The sequence below is a fragment of the Schistocerca gregaria genome, chromosome 1 (genome assembly GCF_023897955.1).
Source record: "Schistocerca gregaria isolate iqSchGreg1 chromosome 1, iqSchGreg1.2, whole genome shotgun sequence".
Lineage (NCBI taxonomy): Eukaryota > Metazoa > Arthropoda > Insecta > Orthoptera > Acrididae > Schistocerca > Schistocerca gregaria.
In genome coordinates, this window is record NC_064920.1 from 844211201 (window position 1) to 844231571 (window position 20371).

The following is a 20371-nucleotide window of genomic DNA, read 5'->3' on the forward strand; positions in this document are numbered from 1 at the left end:
AGTTCTTTTTCCTTTCTTATATACAGGAGTCACCTGCACTTTTTTTCCAGTTTCTTGTGACTTAGCACTGGGTGAGAGATTCACAATAAAAGCAAGCTAAATAAGGGGCTAATGCCACAGTGTACTCTCTGTACAACTAAATTGGGATTCCATCTGGATCTGGCTACTTATTTGCTTTCAATTCTTTCAGTTGCTTCGCTACACCAGAGATGCTTATTACTTTGTCCTCCATAAGGGAGTCTTTACAATAATCAAACGACAGTATACTTGGTTGATATTCCTGTGTGAGTGATTTCTTAAATACAAAATTTAAAACTATGGCTTTCCTTTTGCTATCTTCTACAGCAACATCAATGATTTTACATGGGGTCAGAATTTTTTCGACTTCTCAGCAAGATCTTTTACTAAGTTATGACAGTGGTAGTTGTTGTATGCTTCTCGCATTGATCTTTTTACAACCATCCAAATTTCTATTAACTTTTGCCTGTCGTCATATGTGCATTCTCTTCTGGCCTTTAGTTCCTCAGAATTTTCCAAATTTCGTTGTTAAACCATGGTAGTTCTTTCCCATCCCTAATCTGTTTACTCAGTGCAGCTTCTCCTGAACATGATTTGCAGTCCGTTTAAACTTTGCATATAACTCTTCTACGTCCATCATTCTGGAACTAAATGATTCAATTCATTGTCTAAGTAGAATGCTAACAGCTGCTTATCTGCTGTTTCTAGCAGAAATTCTCTCCCAGCTTTCTTGATTAATTTATTATCTTTCATAACCATCATCCCTATGATGACAGCTTGGTCACTAGTGCCTGTCTCTATACTGATGCTGCCAATAAGGTCAGGCCTGTTTGTAGCTGTTGTTGTTGTTGTTGTGGTCTTCAGTCCTGAGACTGGTTTGATGCAGCTCTCCATGCTACTCTATCCTGTGCAAGCTGCTTCATCTCCCAGTACCTACTGCAACCTACATCCTTCTGAATCTGCTTAGTGTACTCATCTCTCGGTCTCCCTCTACGATTTTTACCCTCCACACTGCCCTCCAATGCTAAATTTGTGATCCCTTGATGCCTCAAAACATGTCCTACCAACCGATCCCTTCTTCTAGTCAAGTTGTGCCACAAACTTCTCTTCTCCCCAATCCTATTCAATACCTCCTCATTAGTTATGTGATCTATCCACCTTATCTTCAGTATTCTTCTGTAGCACCACATTTCGAAAGCTTCTATTCTCTTCTTGTCCAAACTAGTTATCGTCCATGTTTCACTTCCATTCATGGCTACACTCCAAACAAATATTTTCAGAAATGACTTCCTGACACTTAAATCTATATTCGATGTTAACAAATTTCTCTTCTTCAGAAACGCTTTCCTTGCCATTGCCAGTCTACATTTTATATTCTCTCTACTTCGACCATCATCAGTTATTTTACTTCCTAAATAGCAAAACTCCTTTACTACTTTAAGTGTCTCATTTCCTAATCTAATTCCCTCAGCATCACCCGATTTAATTGGACTACATTCCATTATCCTCGTTTTGCTTTTGTTGATGTTCATCTTATATCCTCCTTTCAAGACACTGTCCATTCCGTTCAACTGCTCTTCCAAGTCCTTTGCCGTCTGTGACAGAATTACAATGTCATCGGCGAACCTCAAAGTTTTTACTTCGTCTCCATGAATTTTAATACCTACTCCAAATTTTTCTTTTGTTTCCTTTACTGCTTGCTCAATATACAGATTGAATAACATCGGGGAGAGGCTACAACCCTGTCTCACTCCTTTCCCAACCACTGCTTCCCTTTCATGCCCCTCGACTCTTATGACTGCCATCTGGTTTCTGTACAAATTGTAAATAGCCTTTCGCTCCCTGTATTTTACCCCTGCCACCTTTAGAATTTGAAAAAGAGTATTCCAGTCAACATTGTCAAAAGCTTTCTCTAAGTCTACAAATGCTAGAAACGTAGGTTTGCCTTTTCTTAATCTTTCTTCTAAGATAAGTCGTAAGGTCAGTATTGCCTCACGTGTTCCAACATTTCTACGGAATCCAAACTGATCCTCCCCGAGGTCCGCATCTACCAGTTTTTCCATTCGTCTGTAAAGAATTCGCGTTAGTATTTTGCAGCTGTGACTTATTAAAGTGATAGTTCGGTAATTTTCGCATCTGTCAGCACCTGCTTTCTTTGGGATTGGAATTATTATATTCTTCTTGAAGTCTGAGGGTATTTTGCCTGTCTCATACATCTTGCTCACCAGCTCGTAGAGTTTTGTCATGACTGGCTCTGCCAAGGCCGTCAGTAGTTCTAATGGAATGTTGTCTACTCCGGGGGCCTTGTTTCGACTCAGGTCTTTCAGTGCTCTGTCAAACTCTTCACGCAGTATCGTATCACCCATTTCGTCTTCATCTACATCCTCTTCCATTTCCATAATATTGTCCTCAAGTACATCACCCTTGTATAAACCTTCTATATACTCCTTCCACCTTTCTGCCTTCCCTTCTTTGCTTAGAACTGGGTTGCCATCTGAGCTCTTGATATTCATACACGTGGTTCTCTTCTCTCCGAAGGTCTCTTTAATTTTCCTGTAGGCAGTATCTATCTTACCCCTAGTGAGATAAGCCTCTACATCCTTACATTTGTCCTCTAGCCATCCCTGTTTAGCCATTTTGCACTTCCTGTCGATCTCATTTTTGAGACGTTTGTATTCCTTTTTGCCTGCTTCATTTACTGCATTTTTATATTTTCTCCTTTCATCAATTAAATTCAATATTTCTTCTGTTACCCAAGGATTTCTAGCAGCCCTCGTCTTTTTACCTACTTTATCCTCTGCTGCCTTCACTACTTCATCCCTCAGAGCTACCCATTCTTCTTCTACTGTATTTCTTTCCCCTATTCCTGTCAATTGTTCCCTTATGCTCTCCCTGAAACTCTGTACAACCTCTGGTTCTTTCAGTTTATCCAGGTCCCATCTCCTTAATTTCCCACATTTTTGCAGTTTCTTCAGTTTTAATCTACAGGTCATAACCAATAGATTGTGGTCAGAGTCCACATCTGCCCCTGGAAATGTCTTACAACTTAAAACCTGGTTCCTAAATCTCTGTCTTACCATTATATAATCTATCTGATACCTTTTAGTATCTCCAGGGTTCTTCCACCTATACAACCTTCTTTCATGATTCTTAAACCAAGTGTTACCTATGACTAAGTTGTGCTCTGTACAAAATTCTACTAGGCGGCTTCCTCTTTCATTTCTTAGCCCCAATCCATATTCACCTACTATGTTTCCTTCTCTCCCTTTTCCTACACTCGAATTCCAGTCACCCATTACTATTAAATTTTCGTCTCCCTTCACTATCTGAATAATTTCTTTTATTTCATCGTACATTTCTTCAATTTCTTCGTCATCTGCAGAGCTAGTTGGCATATAAACTTGTACTACTGTAGTAGGTGTGGGCTTCGTATCTATCTTGGCCACAATAATGCGTTCACTATGCTGTTTGTAGTAGCTTACCCGCATTCCTATTTTCCTATTCATTATTAAACCTACTCCTGCATTACCCCTATTTGATTTTGTGTTTATAACCCTGTAATCACCTGACCAGAAGTCTTGTTCCTCCTGCCACCGAACTTCACTAATTCCCACTATATCTAACTTTAACCTATCCATTTCCCTTTTTAAATTTTCTAACCTACCTGCCCGATTAAGGGATCTGACATTCCACGCTCCGATCCGTAGAACGCCAGTTTTCTTTCTCCTGATAACGACATCCTCCTGAGTAGTCCCCGCCCGGAGATCCGAATGGGGGACTATTTTACCTCCGGAATATTTTACCCAAGAGGATGCCATCATCATTTAATCATACAGTAAAGCTGCATGTCCTCGGGAAAAATTACGGCTGTATTTTCCCCTTGCTTTCAGCCGTTCGCAGTACCAGCACAGCAACGCCGTTTTGGTTAATGTTGCAAGGCCAGATCAGTCAATCATCCAGACTGTTGCCCCTGCAACTACTGAAAAGGCTGCTGCCCCTCTTCAGGAACCACACGTTTGTCTGGCCTCTCAACAGATACCCCTCCGTTGTGGTTGCACCTACGGTACGGCCATCTGTATCGCTGAGGCACGCAAGCCTCCCCACCAACGGCAAGGTCCATGGTTCATGGGGGGGTGTTTGTAGCTACAAGATGTAAAATATTTCCATTGTGTATGGGCTGTCTAACTAGCTCCTCAAGACAGTTTTCAGAAAACATGTTCAAAAGTAATTTACATGACTGCTGTTTGTACTCCCTGTACTGAATCCATAGACATCCCAGTCTATACTCATTAGGTTAAGGTCGCCCCCAACTAAGATTGCATTATCTGGGTATTTCCATGATGGTGACCACAGACTTTCTTTGAATGACTCTAAAACTATCACAACAGAATTGGACGGCTGGTAAAACATCCAAAACTTTACTTGAGTCCACTTAGACCTGTTACATGACCAGATGATGTCACTGTCAGGCTCAACTCCAACCTCAATAATAACAATATTTTTGTCAACTGCAATGAACACTCCCATTCCTATGGAATCTTTGTGATATATATTCCATGGATTGCTAAATATCTCAGAACTTTCTACTTTGGATCTCTGCCAGCTCTCAATTCCAAGCATAGTGTGAGTGCAAGATCTTTCCTGGAGGACAGTAAATTTGAGAATGTTATTACAAATACTTCAATGATTCACCGATAAAGTTTTGGCAGTGAAAGTGTCATTACTCCGAATATGGTCTAGTTTCACTATCTGAGTGTTATCTGGCAAGTGTTCATCAGAGTACCTCCAACTACCGCCTAGCCTGAAGGTGACAGACCATAGACGAAAGCACATTCAGCTGTTGGTAAATAGACAGCTCCTCCAGAGTCCACACACAGCATGCTCACGTCCTACCCATCCTAGTATTACTAACTTAAGGATTTACTATGAAAGCACAGTCAGAATCCTAGATATGCAGCTTGCTTCCCTCCTGGCATGTCAGTAATGGAGGGTGATGCCTTATGAGCTGTGTAGCTGGGCAACTGTGTTACTGACTGGCACTTACAAAAACACAAGATTACACATCTCAAATAGGAAAACATGCACAGGATTTAAGAAATATGCTAGCAGGAAAACACAGTAAAAGCTAAATACTCAATTTGGTGCTCCACAAGCATGTACCAGGCAACAGTTGGTGTCTGACTGATTGGCTTACTAGGTTGAAATGAATAGTCCCTGGCTCTTCAGAACAGACAAATGAATAACTAGTGCTCTATTTAAGACTGCTTGAACTCACACTTACAGTTACAAAACACAAAATTATACCACTTAAATAGAAAAACATGCAAAAAATTAAGAAATAAGTTACTAAGAAAACTCAGTGAAATCTAAATACATAACTTACCACACTGCAGGCTTGTACCAGGTGACAGTTGGGACCTGACTGACTGGCACACTAGACTGTATTCTCATTGTTGCAGATGATAGAAGTGATCACTAACTAACCTTCATAATTGTAGTCTGGAACTTAAGCATTGAGCCACCAACGTTTTTCTGATCAAATCATTGATAAGTTATTTATCAGACAGACACTTCACTAGCAAAGGAAACAAGCACTAGTTCTAGACTTCTGTAGAAGAAGTGAACAAGGAAATTATAGTGACATTCTACATTATTCTTCATTTAAGTTAGGAATAATTTATTTGTGAAGAAATTTATTTGAATGATCTACTTATCTGAATAATTATCTAGCAGAAATTAGTCTAGTAATACCCACCCCTGCTTACCATTAAATTTTGTGCTTTCTTCCTCTTTTTCTTCAGTGCAGTTAACATTATTAAGTGTAATGAGTCCTATTACCTCATTTTCAAGATTAACTCACGAGGTGCAACCTACAGTGTACCTTGATTGAATTTTTTTATTATTATAAACAAAGTTGACAATCATAATAAGTTGTGACACTTCTCAGAATAAATCTTTCTCATTTTTTTCTGTCCAAAATATGTCTGTGTCGGACTAATTTTAGCTGCAAGCATTATTTTAACAGCTATTCATTAACCATCAACAAAAATTTACAGCTCCACAGCTGCCAGAAATTACCTTCAGTAACATTCAGTATTTGATTGTGTCTAATTTCGTTATATATAATAATACTCAGTCGCTGTGGTAGTATTTGATGGATCATAGATATACAGCATACACTTCCTCTGTAGGAAACATGACAAATTGACAGCTACAAGGAAATTCTAATTCTAATGCATTCCAATGCTTGATGGGCTCATTAGTGTTAATATCTTGTGATGAAGCTGCATTAGAGTGTATGTTTCCTTAGCCATGTGGCTGGGCCACTTAGTAAGCAGGATACCAGGTACAGAAACACCAACCGCGCACTTCCACAATGCATGCGAAGTGAGTAATGGGCAGTGAGTGCTGCTCATACAGTTTTGCCATGTGTATGCTGTACTCTAGTGTATTTGTAGAACTTTAAACAACTGAAATGTTATTAACAAGAATGAACTCTGTTATTTAGCATGCGAGGTACTTCTGGCACTAATAAGCAAGTGAGCAATATTACCATCAGTGGCACTGTACGCCGACAATGGATGACAAGTATATGAAATAGTGTCATTTTGTGCTATGTGATGGCTGAAGTACAACTTGATATTTCTGTTCTTTCTTTTAATAGCTTACACATTTTTATGAAGTATTGTTAATTGTGACCTCCCAAAAGATCTAGCTGCAGCTCTCATTGAAATGTGCCGTCCTAATTTTCTTTCTTATGTGATTATCATCCAGCTTGTAACGAAGCAGGTGGATTTCCCCCGTTTCAGTTTTCTTTCCCCCAAAATTAATCTTTTTCTTTTTGCAAAATATTTTCAATAGTGTCATTTTTTATGACAATGTACACAATACCAAAAATCTCAAATATTAACTTGGGGCTTAGCCAACATGACTTTTTATCCAGTACATTCATTTAACAGTGTAGAAAAAGATGGATTGCCTCTTACTATAAAGAAGACACATTAAGTTACGGACAGGTGTGATTGAAAGACACCCACATAAAGCTTTCAGCTGCAGCCTTAATCAATAAAAGAGAAACACACATATTCATACACACAAGCAAGCACACCTCATGCACACATTACTGCAACTCTAGCAGCTCAGCGTGGTTAATCTGAAACTGAATCTGTTGGTAAGATTAGTTTATGTACAAATTGTGCTCTTTGCAAAATATCAGTAATATAAAACTTCGTTACCATTGTTCATATGTAAACATATACCCAACTGCTAAATTTCAGATAAAGTAGATCAGAAGTATTTATAGATAATTATAGCATTTATACAGCTAATCTTGGAAAAATTTGCTTTCATATAGTTCAGAGTAAATACCGTTTATAGTTAAAACATTATTACTGGAGTAGAATACTATATTTTGACAAACTAGACAGTGAAATGCAATAGCAGTTATTATTTATCTAAAAGTTCACATTTAGAAGAATCTATCCACACTATTTGGTTAATCTGGAGTGTAAATCTCTAATTGTAATTTACAAAGAGACAGCAGGCATCAATAGATGAATGTACTGCTAATTATTACAATCTGATAAAAGAAAGGCTACAGGGAGCCATTCAGTCAGTCTGTAGAAGTGAATAACGTGAGGAAGGTCTGTATCCAAACTTATTGCACAATGTATTGCAGACGAATTAGCACGAATTGCAATTCATACAATGTGCTGAGTTTTATATAAATTTTGCATCCAGGGATCTTTCTATAGTTTAGTGACTGCTTTCAGTGATTGACTGTAAACTTGCAGTTAATCTCAAGAGCTGTGTTAATTCTCAATAATATTTCCTATGAACTATGACAACAATTGTTATTTCCAAATTATACTTACTGTGCATGTCATTTTTGTTTTGATATAACTACATATGTGGAAGGACGGTGTAATTAGCGAATGTGTTAGTGAATCACTTGCCACATGTTAATTATTGTGAATCTGCATTATTGTAGATTTCAGCACCTGAACAATCATCATCATTATAGGACATCAGTTGAGTGTAGTATGTGGCTTACCTGTTATCTGTACATAAATAACAGTGAATGAGACTTGACCTGGCCATAAACAGTTAGTTATTTAATATCAAAGTACAGTTAAAATGTTTTAGACTGTAAACCTGATACAGACAGCAACATTTGAAATACTCTACTTTCGACAATTGCTTTTCAGCCAGATTTGATGGACGTGCAGCTACTGGAGGCATATTAGTGCAGGTAACATAATAATGTTACATGCTAAACTTTTGCTTTTCCTCCTGGAGTATGGATATGTAAAACCTGCACCCATGTTTCAACATAGCAATTTGTGAAATTCTGACTAGTTGTCAGTAACCAGTCTATAGTTTTAATTTTAAATTAAGGTGACACATAGTGCCATACATTATTGCCAGAATCGCATTGCATATAGGAGCTTGGCCAAAATGTAGTGTGCTATACAACTAGACGTGAAGGCAAGGTTGAATAGGTAGCAATAAAGTGTTCTGAGTCACACCACAAAAGTTTTTTCTTTTTCTTTCTTTGTTTGGTCATGTACGAGTGCAAGTCAGTCACTGCAGGAGTGAAGTCACACTGAGATCTTCGCCAGCGTGCCATAACAGCAACACCGAGTTCTTTGCTGACATGCTGTAGCAGCCACAACTAGATCTTTGTTGACATGCTGTAGCAGCCATGCTGAGATCTCCACCAGTGCCATAGCAATTACACACCATGGTCCTCAACAGCACAGCGCATGGGAAGTAAGTTCCAAGCCACAAGGGTTGCAGGGCTTTCCAGTGCGCCAACACATTGATCGCATGATACCATGAGACTCTGACAGCACGTAGCAACAGGGCAGCTATATAATATGAAGTTAAGTGGAAGCAGCAATTGCATTTGTCTTGTCACAGTCTGTTAGTCATGGCTGAGAAAATTAAAATGTTGCCAAGAGAGTATGGCTCTGAACAGTTATGAAGAGGAATGAATAACTATAGCAGATCAGAGGGAGATATGCATGAATTGTTGGTAGCACGAAATTTCATGGCACAAATTCTGTTTATTATGGAGAAGTTGGGAGCATTAGGTGTGATTATAAATCAAAATGAAGAAATTGTGATAAAACTGATAACAAGAGCACTCAAAGACTTTTGAAGCAGACCAACAATAAAGTAGATGGCATAGACAAAAAGTTGAGGTAGTAGATTAGTGCAGTGGAGAAGGATTTGGGGGAGACGATGAATGCCATACAGAAGGAATGTGTGGGGAAGGTGAGTGAATAAGAAATCACACTGAGAACAATGTCTGAAAATGTAGAAATGATGAAATGGGCTTGAGAAGGAAGCAGAAGTTAGGACAAAAAAATCATGTCTGTTAAGGCCACATTACGTTATGTAGCTAAGAATCAAGGAGGAGTAACAGTTTTGCAGTTTGTGGCAAGCCTAAGGACAAAAATTTTCAGTGTGGAGAGTAAGTACCATGTGGTTAACCGTATCACCTTACGTAAAGACAGTTTTGTCGAAGCTACAGCTGACAAAGCAAAAGTTATGTCGACAGAAGTGTACAAATGTGTGAATCAGAATATGGGTACGTTTTGTGATTATACTGCATGTGAGCCACTGCTGCTGAAGTATTTTTGACCCTCTTCTGATATGTCTGGAGTTGCGTAAGTACACTCACGTTTTTCTGTCACCCGACGTATTGGGTGTTAGTTTATTTTTAACGTAACTTGGTTGTCATTAATTATCTTCTTTATGTGGAGGTCCTGGAAAGTGGTATCTCCATGGAGCCATTGATATCTGTGTAAAGACTTGAACTCTTCTCCTTTGTGCCTGTTATTGGTGGATGGAAAAAAACATATCTACTCTGATTATAAAATGATGTAAACATTTCACCATTCAGTGTCTTGTATTTGTTTCAATTGCTACACAGATCTCAATTACTCCATAACTTGGAGCAGGTACAATTTAATTCAACCATAATGTCTCCTTCAAACACTCCACAAGTAGTAGTTCATAAGTAAGTAATTTCATTTTAGAGCTTCCTTCATTTGTTGCTGTTTACATTATTGGAGGGGGTGTCTACTCCTTGACAGTCAAGACACCACCAAGCCACTATGTCAAAACATAAAAGACCTTCTCCACAGCTGGAGAAGACATTTCCTCAACATTGTGCCTTGTCAATTAATCGAACCACACACCTCTCTGTTCAGTGTTGCACAAACATGAAACAAAACAACCATGCTCAGTATGTGTTTCGTAACTTACTCCCTACCTAATATGACTTTCCTATTTTGCATGATCATATTTCCTTGCCATAAATAGGAAATATCGTGTGCCTAAACATTGTGATACACTAAATATTTCTCCACTTAAAGGAAAGATGTCAGGACAGCTCTTTACTCTGTTTGTTACAAATGAATTCACGTAATATAGAACTATAAAACACACTATATACACATAGTTCTTACCACTATGCATTCTGCTTCTGCTTATTGATACATATTTTCTTTTCTTTCACTCTTACATCTACTAGACTTAGACAACACTTGACTGTTTGAGCATATTCAACGTCCTGTCACTGCAGCGAGTGACTGTCTCAGCTGTAATGTCCACCATGGGTACTGTCTCAACCCAATGGGTGACATGGTCGATCATGGAAAGCATGTATTTGTATCCCACAGAAGGGAGCAGTGGATCAACCACGTCAATGTGCATGTGGCGCAGGCAGCCCATGGGGACATCGAACTGTCCTACAGGCAGTTGCACATGTCTGCTCACTTTGCTCCATTGACAAGGAATGCAACCGTGTGACTGTGAGCGGCAATTGTGCTGCACAACCAGCCAGATAAAACATTCGGTTATGAGGTGTGTCATTGTCCATGTTCTGGGATGAGCAAGATTAAGTAATGCATCAAAAATCCTGTGCCAAAGGGGGGAAGACACCAAGGGGTGGAGCGAACCAGTAGAAACGTCACAGATGATGGGAATTGACGACCAATGCAAGGCAATAGGTTTGATGATGAGCGAAGAACTGTCGTCCGAGAGCAGACATTGAGTGTCCATGTCTTCAGCCTGCCGTGTCGGTTCCTCTAAGTGTAATGTGGCGGAGATCATCAAAATGCAGGAGAGGTAGTCGGTGACTATGTTTTCTGCACCACAGATGTAACAAACATCCAAATATTGTTGGCAAATAAAGTCAATGTGCCAGAAGCGGCGCGGTGGGAGATCTTTCGCCAGGTTGGAGGACAGCACCTATTGCCGACTCACTAGTGTCGGTAGTGATAGAAATCCACACCTCGGGTTCAGGACGCATGAGAGTGATAGCCTGCTCGATGGCCTATTTTAGTTGTCGAAAGCATCCTGCATGGGCCTAGTCCAGTCCAGTTTATACTTTCCAGTTGTATTTTTACCAGAAAGGGCGTCAGGTAGAGCCAACTGGACAGAAGCAGCCCGAGGTATACATCGCCGATAGAAGCTCACCACCCCTAGGAAACAGCATAGTTGTGCATAATCCGTGAGACAGGCAGAGCGAGGATGTTCACGATTTGTCAGTGAGTAGGGCGAAGGCCATCAGCCGAGACCGTATGGCCAAGAAAAGTTACAGATGTGAAAGAGAGCTGTGATTTGTCATTTTTAATAACCATGCCATTGGCCACAAGAGCTGCATGAATTGCATCAAGGTGAAATTTGTGATCCCCCGCAGACAAGGAATAGATTAGTATGTCATCCAAATAGGTAAAAGCAGAAGGAAGTGGTAACAAAATCGAATCAATAAAACATTGCCACATCTGTGCAGCATTTTTTAAACCATATGGCATGAAGCAATATTCGAAAAGGCCAAAAGGTGTAATGATTGCCATTTTCGTAATGTCCGGCAGGTGCATCGGAATTTGGTGATCTTCAAACAGTCCAATACAGAAAAGAACTTCAAGCCATGCAGTAACTGCGTGAAATCCTGTATATGAGGGGATAGTTGTCTTTAAGAGTTCTAGCATTAAGGGACCTTTAGTTGCCACACATGCAGAGCAAACCGTCTTTCTTAGGCACCAGGAGAATGGGGGATGACCAGTTCCTGTCAGAAGATCGAAGTACACCCGAAGCCAGTAAATTCTGAACTATCTCTTTCACTCACAACAATTTCATAGTGTTAAGACATCGAGCTTTGTGACATATGGACGGGCTGTCCGAGGTCCAGATTCAGTGGCAGGTGTTGTTGGTGATTGCTGAGACCCGCAGAGGGAGGCATGCATGGTGGGGCGAGAGGAGGGGACATGAGCAGTGGCAGTTGACTGACCTTGGAATGCCGGGATGACATACATGAAGCGGCAGCAGAAGGCAATAGCTGAGCACGTGGCGCGGTAGCCACGGAAAGTGAGCAATCCTGCGAAGCAGGGAGATGGACATCCGAACTGGGCCAGATTGATATGGGTGGGGCCACGGTGAGAGACGGTGACAGTGTGTGTGTGGCACGTGGTTAAGCTGTGGGCTAGATGCGGTTCGCGTCTGACGGTGCTTGAACAGTGATTGTCAGAGAGCACAGAACACTGTTCTCGTGAACTCTTCTTCGACACGAAAGATTAAACTACATGGAATGGGCTGTGGCATGAAAACTAAAGGTGTAATGAATGTTGTGGTTAGCTGAAGTCTGTGTGGTTGTTGGCTGCTTCATGCAAGATGTATGACTCTTCAGGTGTTGTTCTGTTGAAAGTTGAAAGATGAAAGTGGGTAGGACGGCTATGCCACGAAATTGAAAAGTTAAGAAACGGCATAGAGAGCTAGGGATGCGCGCGATTCCCGGTCGCGTCGCACAAAGTGCGTGCCTTGCGGATTGTCCTCTTGAAGTTAGTTGAACTAGATGTTGTGGCCAATACTGGTTAGCGCTCGCATAGAGCGACAGCAGAATCAAATGTTACTTATCGTTGGCAATCACCTTTCCCACATGATAACCCATGAACAATGAACGATGGTGCTTAATTGTAAGAAGGGAAGAATGATATTTCATTTGATGTGGCTGGAAAGGTAGATAGAACCAGTACTGTAAGAACAAACTAGCAAGCTGTTCGCTGCTTGGTGGAATAAGAAAAACAGGATAGTTTCCATGATTCCGTAGTGGAGTAAGTGATGCAGGGGAGGACAAAACACCTCGGCAGACATCATTTTTGGCTCTCAACTGAGTTGATTCCCAGCAATAGCAGATCATTCACTTAATGTGTTAAGGAAGTGGAGAAAAAAAAAACGAATCACAGAGGGTGCCTTCATTATTCAATCAACATCAAGAGGGGAACATGGTAAGCTGACACAAGAGCTGGAGGGGATTGGTTGCCCTCTAGTTTATCTAACAAACAAGATGGATGGCCAAAATTTCTTGACCGGTGGGGGTTATTTACTCCATTTACATTACCTACAGTAGGGAGGCACGTGGCATGTCCCTCCAAATAAGCATTCAAACACAAATTAAATAAAGCATGATTAAATCTTAAGTTATCCTTCCAAAATAATTTCTTAGTAAACACTTAAATAATTGGCAATACTCGGGAACTCACTCTGGTATAATTGAAATCCCACAAAATAAATAACTACCGTCATAACTTTGGTAACAAATTAACACATGGAAACATTAGGCTTATTGACACAAATGCTAAATTGCTGGTGCCGGCAAAACTCTAGGGGACTGCCTTGGTAAATAATTCATAATAAAACATAGATAAAATTAATACTGAAAATAGCATATAGACATAAGTAATTGGCAACCCATCGCAGTGACACACACAGTGGCAAAACCATGATAGAAGCAAAAGTATAAAATACTATCTCCCTTACACAAAACTCCCTTATTGTCCAGTTATATTTTGTAGCAAAATAAGTATAAGTATTCACTATTATTCTCTTTACACTTGTGTTTGTATTGTCATACTGATTGACATGTCTTTGGTATGTCTACCTACGTGAATGCTGTTGTTATGTTAAGCCAATGTTATCAGTAATGCTGCGTAATTGTACAATGTCAAGTTAATAGTTCCTCTAGCAATGTTTTAGTTTAAAATGGTTTCACGTCTCCTTCAGTTTTCAGATTGATAATTGCCATTTCCCTCCTTGATATTATTAATCGTTAACCTCTTTTGTACAATATCTCCTGCTTTAATTTGTACTCCTTGTCTCATCACTATGTAATGTTGGTTGTTGGCAGCCTCCTAACCAGTTGTGCTGAGTTATAATTGTTGTTCCTTTTGTTGACTTTCTCACCTACCTGCTCCCTAATACTCATTGACGATGGTTCGACGATACTGGTTGACATCGAAATAACTTACCTGTCAGTGTTTTTGTTTTTGAATAAAGTTAGAGTCCATTTGCCATGTGTAGTAGAGTCGAGCGGTCTAAGGCGCTGCTGTCATGGACTGTGCGGCTGGTCCTGGCGGAGTTTTGAGTCCTCCCTCAGGAATGGGTGTGTGTGTTTGTCCTTAGGATAATTTAGGTTAACTGGTGTGTAAGCTTAGGGACTGATGGCCTTAGAAGTTAAGTCCCATAAGATTTCACACACATTTTGAACATGTGTAGAGTGTATAGGAAGGAAGATAATTTCCTTAGTGTCGAAAATAGCAGGTGTCACACTCGCAAGATTGCAGAGTGCTGGCATTATGGATATGGCTGGATCTAACCAGTGCGAGAGCAGCGCTAGCATTCATGGCTAAGAGGTCTGTCCTACTAGCAAGACGTCGAGGGCTAAATAACTCCAGAATAATTCTCTGCAAAACGTGGGTTCAGTGATTGTTTTATAGTAGTAACGGTGACTGTCAATGTGACTTGTATACCTAATGTCATAGATAGAGGCATAGATGACTTCTCATGTAACTCTTTGCAGGTCATGGGTTCAAAGCTAGTAGGTGCTGTTCTTTCCCAACTGAAGTATGCGGCAGTTTTATATTTAACTTTGACTATTGCTCTGTTGAAAGTCACTTGCATGCTGTTCAATTTGAGCTTTCATCTCTTCCTTCTTTACAACTCCTGATTAGTATGTACATAAAACACTCTCAGTGATACTGTTGCAACAGATTAATGATTAACTTCAGTAGTAGTCATATTAGCAAAGGTAAAAATGGTCTCGTATAAGGTGTAGATGCTTTTGTGTACTTCTTGCTTTTGCTAACGTTTATCATAGCCATAGCTGTATACTGCACTAGGGGACACGACTTAGATGCTTAGGGAATGCAGGGGTGTGAGCTTTCTTAACAGTCGTTTCTCTTGCCTGTGGCTGGATACAAAACAGATGGCTGGGCTTGGTCCCAATGGGCGGTGGGGCGGTGGTGGAGAGCAGAAAAGGGCTTCTGTATGTGGAAGCAGGGTAGCCTTCCTCGCTACGTGCAAATTTCTCTGGGTGGTTACTAAATTTCTTCCACGCTTACCTTATTTCGTTTACGACATTTATTCGTGGAGGGCCTTCTTTTCAAGGGACACAGATAACTCAATCATTAAAATTCACGGAACTGTCACGATTCATTTACTCACTTAGACACTTTGTTCTTCTAAAATGTATGTAATTGATAGATTTTATATTTCTGCGTGAACTGTGATGACGACTTGACTCTCTTAAATATTGTTTACTTGAAACTCGGGGCTAATAACTTCTGAAATTGACAGTGGGGTATGCAGTTACGACTGTTATTTTAGATTGATATTAACTCGGCTTCCTTGGCGCCATATAGATCTGTTTATTAGCCGTGAGAGTGGCAATACAACATAGCTTGAGACCAATTTGAGACCCCAACGTCTCCTATTTTGGTGGATTAGGCCGCATCTAAAAAAAAATCTCTGACTGAAAATTGAAATAAGTGACATGAATAGATTTCTATCCTAGAGTAAAACTAGTAGAATCTGAGGGGAAATATTAGGCTGGTGAGTTTATTTTTATAACTATCTTCTTCGGGTCTGTTGGTTACATTGCAACCGTATGGTGAAAGGTGCGGAAACGTAGCGTGGGGGCTTACTCCACCATGGCAAAGGCACGCGGCCTGCGGGGAGGAGTGAGGGGTACCACGTCACAAGGTAGCGGGGAGGGGCAGAATCCTAATGGCAACTCACTTGGCGGGAGACAGCAAGGCTTGTGGTTTGTAAACAAACTGCGTGCGTCTGTCGTACTTGGCATTAACCAAGCGACTTACTGTTTTGCATTTCGTATACAGAAACACGTAGTATCATGAAAACTTACCTTGTTGTCTCTCCAGCGGCATATTAAGAAACAATATAATAGCACTTAGGGAGGGCTCCTTTTAGTTTTAAAATAACATATTTGATATTTAACTTGAATGTATATATTCTTGTTAATTGCAGACACTGTGTGTCTAGCCCGACGTTCAAATTGTTTTTTCGCTTTTTGATATTGTTATTATGGGTGTCTGAACTCTTAGCATAAACATAGGCATAATGTGGCGTATCCCGAACTGTAAGCCGAGGGCGGCGGGGTGTCGCTGATCTTGTGCTAGTGGCAGTTACGAATAGAAGCTACTAGCATGCTTTTATGGCAAAGCTTTAACAACTGTTCCTGTTTACTGTTCACTAAATCAACATGTGAAGTGTCATTCCATTTGACATATAAAAGATTATTTGATTCTTACTCTGTGTGTTCTACTGACAAGGAGAACTTTTCCAATTAATTAAATTACTAATGAGTGATTGTGTTAGCGGCTCTTTACCGCTACATCGACGTTACTGGAGACATTGAATGATGCAAGACAAAATGATTACGAAAACTCCAGTCCGTTCCCATTAACCTATGACATCCTAACTTCTATTACAAATGGTTGCCAATACTTATGAATACTTACAAATAACATGCACAGCTTAAATGAATACATTGCAACGGCAGCAGTTTCCCGTCAGTTAATTCTTTTGCTTCACTAAAGACTTTTCAGATTAAATATATGGCATGCTGGACCTAGTACCTGGATCGTAATCAGTAGGGATGTTTTGATCTTAGAGCATATGTAGGTCATGCTATAGTGGATGCACTACTTTCTTTCTTGTCTTCTTGGCTAGAACTACTTGTGTAGCAGGCTCTGCTTCACTGTCAAGCGGAGGTGACTCGGAACCCTTATACAACTTTAACCAGTCATAATGAACGATCACTGTCCATTCTGCGAACTAAATTTCTGAATTTACCGACGAAGTAAGCTGAATGGACCTTCATACATAGGAGTAATCTCCTTCATCCTTCCCTTCTTAACTACTGGATTGTGCAACATCACTAAATCTCCTACCGTGTACTCGGGCATTATTGCTGTCTCATTATTACTTTTTAACTGTTGATCCGTAGCTTTTACTTTTCTCCAAATAGCTTTTAAACGTCGTGCCAAACCTTTCACGTCTGTGGATCTAATCCCCGGGGGCAGTTTGTCAATCTCAAAAGCTGAATTCATGGGTCGGCCATATACTGCCTCATAGGGGGAGTATCTGGTGGCCTCATGGACACAGCTATTATATGCTGACGTGATGTACTGGACGTACCTGTCCCAATCAGAATTATTTTTATTGACATAATAAGAAAGTAAACTCGTAACTGTGCGGTGAACTCGCTCTAAGTATCCGTTAGTCTTAGGGTGTAATGGGTCATTCTCCACTTTTTGATTCGCAATAGTCGACAAACTTCTGTAAATAATGCTGACATAAAGTTCATGCTTCGATCTGTAAGTACAGCTTCAGGACTTCCATATGGTAACACCAAGTGGGTGACAAATGCTAGAGCTACGGTTTCTCCTTACATGTCCAGTATGGGGACAAGAATTAGGAATCTGGAAAAATGATTTATAATTGATAATATGTATCCGTTATTCTGTGGACTCAAAGGGAAAGGACCGACAATAACTGCTGCTACTAAAGCCCAGGGGCAAGTGGCTTCTGGCACTTGTTGTAAAGCTACCTTCCTTCAGGGCAGCAATTACCTCCTAACGTAGGGCAAACAATTTTGTATGTACTTTTGCACATCTCGCCGTCTGCCTTCCCAGAAATAACAGGCGGCTATTCAATAACTGGTGGATCAAAGACCATTATGGCACGCTTGCAGGCTATCATGACATTGTACTATTATCTTGGGATGTAATTCTATTGGGTTCACTACCCGTTTACCCAGTGGGATTTTTCGATACAAAATTCCATCTTCGACAGAAAATTCGGGCAAAGTTTCATATCTCTGGCATTCAATACCTATTTACTGGACTTCCCTCAATTCTTCAATAGAAATATCTTTGGCAAAAATTACTCTAACCTTCCGGCTTAACGCATCGGCGTTTTGATGCAAATTGCCTGGCTTATGTTTTACCTCGTATTCAAATTTGCTCAGTTTTAAAGCCCAACCAGCTGACCTGCTGCTGGGATCTTTCAAGCTTAGCATCCACTGAAATGTGTCATGATCCGTAATGACAGTAAATAGAATCGGAAGCAGACTACTCCGCCAAACATGAGCACTAAAAGTTCCTTCTCTGTCGTACTATAATTCAATTCCGCTTTGTTAAGCAGTCGAGATGCATAACCAATTGGTCGCTCTTCTCCATCGATTTCATGTGACAAAATGGCAACTATGGCATAATCTAAGGCATCTACTGACAGAATAAATGGTTTTTCAAAATCTGGGTAGGCTAGTACAGGGGCTCTAGTCAAAACATGTGAAATTTGTTGCATCGCTTCATCACTTTCCTTGGTCCAGGTGAAACTAACTCTCTTCTTCATTAGTTTAGTCAGGGCTTAGCAATGGTAGCATAATTGTACACAAAACGTCTATAATAATTAGCAAGGCCTAAGAATGACAGTAATTCTTTGATACTTGTTGGTGTTGGAAAGCCCTTTACTGGTGTGGTCAAACAGGGGTCCGATTTGACACCTTCCTCACTTATTATATGTCCTAAATATTGTCCTTGCGATTCGGCAAAGGCACACTTCTCCATTATCACACTCATGTGGGCTCCTTTCAACCTTTCCAATAATTCCCTCAATCTCTCTGTGGTTTCCTTCATGTCGTCTAAATATATGGGTTTTAGTCCACGCAGCAACAAGTCTGCAAATCTCTGGAAAGTGACGGGTGCATTCCTCAAATCAAATGGCATTCTTACAAATTCATATAGCCCCATAGGTACAACAAAAGCGTGCAACAAGTATCTGATGATAGCCAAAGCGCAAATCAGATGTGGTGAAATACATACAGTTGCCAAGTCAGTCCAAGGTATCATCGATACGTGGTAGGGGATATGTGTCCGGAATAGTTACTTGGTTCACCACCCTCATATCGACACATAGTCGATAGGCTTTCTCGCGATTTACTGAATTCTTCAGCACGACGACCACGGGAGACGCCCACGAGATTGAGGAAGGCTGAATAATTCCTTCTGTTAACTGCTGCTGAATCGGATCTTCGACTGCTGATTGCAAATGATACAGTAAACGATATGGCTTTTGAGCAATCGGCCGAGCTTCACTGGTTGGAATGTCATGCTAAACCAAATCCGTAGCTGGTAGAAACTGCCTCTCTTCAAGCAACCAAGAAAACTCCTCTAACTTTGGCTGTAACATCTTTTTCTCCTCAGTACATAAATGGCTTAACTTCTCTGACAAATGATTCCATAATGGCGATGCTACATAATGCACTTCTTTAACGGGAAATTTCTTTTTCTTCCGTCTCTTCTCTACTTTGTTGAATCCTGGCTCGTCCTACTTCTTCCAAAATCTCTTGTCCACTGGCGACAATAGTACCTTTCGGTATTATAACATCTTTCAAGTCAAAATTATCTATACTCACAGGTATTGCAAAACTTTTCTGTTTTCTTCCTGGTCGACAAATACTTCTCTTAATATGAACTTGTTGACGATCTAACACATCATTCTGGATGAGTGGATCGACCAGTATGCCTGTCTTCGGCTGCTTCCGATTCTTGACATCCATCCAAAGAATTTTTCCACTTCTGCCTCTTATCTTTGCAGGATCAGTGGTTCTTATTGTCCACATTCGCGGTTTTATGGGAGACTGTGAACGTCACCTTTCGATATCCCCTGATAACGGTGCAGGAGGTCATTCCCTAATATGATGTCGAAATCGCGTTTCTTTAACCTCACTAGTTCCGTCTCCTGACTGTAACTATTCTCATCTATTTGCAGGTTCACCATACACGTACCTGCAGGGACAATTGTTTCTTCTCCAAGACCACTAATGTGAAATCAGGATGGCTGCAGCACCCTTCGATCATTTTTATCTACAGATAACACACTAACTTGTGCACCAGTATCAATTAGAATCTTAACTAATTTGTTCCCGAGTGTGCCACTTACACTAATATGTTCCACCTCTTTACTCACTCCAGTCCTA